Source organism: Silurus aristotelis (assembly GCF_946808225.1).
Source record: "Silurus aristotelis genome assembly, chromosome: 10".
NCBI lineage: Eukaryota > Metazoa > Chordata > Actinopteri > Siluriformes > Siluridae > Silurus > Silurus aristotelis.
The window spans coordinates 696,399-698,898 of NC_139583.1; the positions used below are offsets into that span (position 1 = coordinate 696,399).

At 43.4% G+C, this 2,500-nt stretch overlaps 2 protein-coding genes and 1 long non-coding RNA gene across 5 annotated transcripts in view; 2 read left to right on the forward strand and 1 right to left on the reverse strand.

Moving 5' to 3' along the window:
* The window catches only part of bloc1s6 (biogenesis of lysosomal organelles complex-1, subunit 6, pallidin), a 13,587-nt gene extending 13,564 nt beyond the window's left edge, over window positions 1-23 (forward strand). For all 3 annotated transcript variants that reach the window (XM_083552525.1, XM_083552526.1, XM_083552524.1), the window contains one exon: window positions 1-23. This exon is cut by the window's left edge and continues 418 nt beyond it. The gene's annotated coding sequence lies outside the window, so the exon portion shown is untranslated.
* The window catches only part of LOC310732187 (RNA guanine-N7 methyltransferase activating subunit-like), a 139,416-nt gene that overhangs the window by 8,518 nt on the left and 128,398 nt on the right, over window positions 1-2,500 (reverse strand). The gene's annotated exons all lie outside the window — the stretch shown is intronic.
* LOC310732205 lies at window positions 478-1,570 on the forward strand. Its single transcript, XR_014535383.1, has 2 exons — window positions 478-815; window positions 885-1,570. It is a non-coding gene; the product is annotated as an uncharacterized lncRNA (long non-coding RNA).

The window sequence follows — 2,500 nt, forward strand, 5'->3', positions numbered from 1 at the left end:
AATGAAACAGTTTTTACACTGGACTGTGTGTGTGTTTGTGTGAAATCATGAGCGTTTAGTAAAAAGGCAAATACTTGAGGGGATGTGGCTACATAGGGTTTAAATGTCCTAATGTTTTAGTTTTAAGTGATGAACTCCTGATATTCATTGCTGAAAAAACCGAGCCTCCTCTAACATCTACACCAAAAATCACAAAACACATCCTTTATAGGGAACACATATATATTTATAGTGTTATTTCTGTTAAAACGAGACAATAATGATAATTCAGTCTTTAGCACCTGAATGTAGACTGTATTTATTTATTGGACATATTTAATGCTTTATTATTTAAATTGCAGCTTGGATTTGTCACATTCATAGTGTGTTAAAACATTTATAAATGTGCAATTACAGGTGTTGAAATGATGTTATTTGAGGAGTGTCCTGCAGGAGGAGCTATAACGAGCTGCGCTCATTAAAAACGCAAACTATTCTCAACAATATTTAAAAGGAATTTGTAAATTGTATTTGTATTAAGGTAAATATCCCAGTCAGGTGACTCTTAGTGTCGGTCTCAGGCCCGGATAAATGTGGAAGGTTGCGTTTGGAAGGACATCCAGGGTAAAACGTGCCAAATCGAACATGCGGATCACAATAAGAATTTCATAGCGGATCGGTCGAGGCCCGGGTTACCAACAACCACCACAGGTATCGTTAACAACAGGGTACCGGTGTAAATTGTGCTGCTGTTGGCTGAAGGAGGAGAAGGAGAGGAGGAAGACGTCTACAGAGACAGCAGGGAAAGGAGAAGTGGAGGAGAGTGGAGGAGAAGTGTAGGAGAGTAGAGGTTCTGGTTGGTACTTTAAATGTTGGTACTATGACTGGTAAAGGGAGAGAGGGAGCTGATATGATGGAGAGGAGAAAGGTAGAGATGTTGTGTGTTCAGGAGACCAAGTGGAAAGGGAGTAAGAGCAGGAACATTGGAGGTGTTTAAACTGTTCTATCATGGTGTGGATGGAAAGAGAAATGGTGTAGGGGGGATTCTGAAGGAAGAGTACAGTAAGAGTGTAGTGGAGGTGAAGAAAGTTTCTGATAGGGTGATGAACGTGAAGCTGGAAGTTGAAGGAGTGATGATAAATGTCATCAGTGCCTATGTTCCACAAGTGGGTTGTGAGATGATGGAGAAGGAAAAATTCTGGAGTGAGTTGGATGAAGTGGTAGATGGTGTACCTAGAAATGAAAGATTGGTGATTGGGGCAGACTTTAATGTGCATGTAGGTGAAGGGAACAGAGGTGATGAGGAGGTGATGGGTAGGTATGGTTTTAAGGAGAGGAATGTGGAAGGGCAGATGGTGGTAGATTTTGCTAAAAGGATGGAAATGGCAGTGGTGAACACTTATTTTAGGAACAAGGAGGATCACAGGGTGACGTATAAGAGTGGAGGAAGGTGCACACAGGTGGAGTATGTTCTATGTAGGAGATTGGAGACTGTAAGGTGTTGGCGGGGGACAGTGTAACTAGACAGCTTTGGATGGTGGTCTGTAGGATGGTGTTAGAGGTGAAGAAGAAGAGGAGGAGAGTGAGGACTAACAGAAGAATAAGATGGTGGAAGCTGAAGGAGGAAGAGTGTAGTGTGAGGTTCAGGGAAGAGGTCAGACAGGAGCTCGGTGGTGGTGAAGAGGTGCCGGATGATTGGGGAACTACTGCAAGAGGGAGACAGATAGAAAGGTACTTGGTGTAACATCTGGAAATAAAAAGAAAGACAAAGACTTGGTGGTGGAATGGAGAAAGAGGTTGGAGAAACGGAATTGGGATCGACAGAGTGATGAGAAAAGTAGGCAGGAGAACAAGGAGATGCAGCAGAAGGTAAAGAGGGATGTGGTGAAAGCCAAGGAAAAGGCATATGAGGAGCTGTAGGAGAGGTTGGACAGTAAGGAAGGAGAAAAGGATTTGTAGCGATTGTCCAGGCAGAGGAACCGAGCTGGGAAGGATGTGCTGCAAGTTAGAGCAGTAAAGGATGGAGAGGGAAATGTGTTGACTAGTGTATGTTGAGAAGATGGAGGGAGGATTTTGAGCAGCTGATGAATGAGGAAAATGAGAGAGAAGGTTGGATGATGTGGAGATGGTTAAGCAGGATGTAGATAGGATTAGTAAGGAGGAAGTGAAAGCAACGATGGAGAGTGGAAAGTTGGTTGGACCAGATGACATACGGTAGAAGCATGGAGATGTTTAGGAGAGATGCAGTGGAGTTTTTAACCAGATTGTTTAACAAGATTCTGAAAGGTGAGAAGATGCCTGAGGAATGGAGAAGGAGTGTGCTGGTACTGATCTTTAGCATAAGGGAGATATGCACACCTGCAGTAACTACAGGGGAATAAAGTTGATCAGTCACAACATGAAGTTATGGGAAAGAGTAGTGGAAGCCAGGCTGAGAGAAGAGGTGACCATCTGTGATGGTTGGACTGCATCAAGAATCTGCTCTGAGCCCTTTCCTGTTTGCAGTGGTGATGGACAGGTT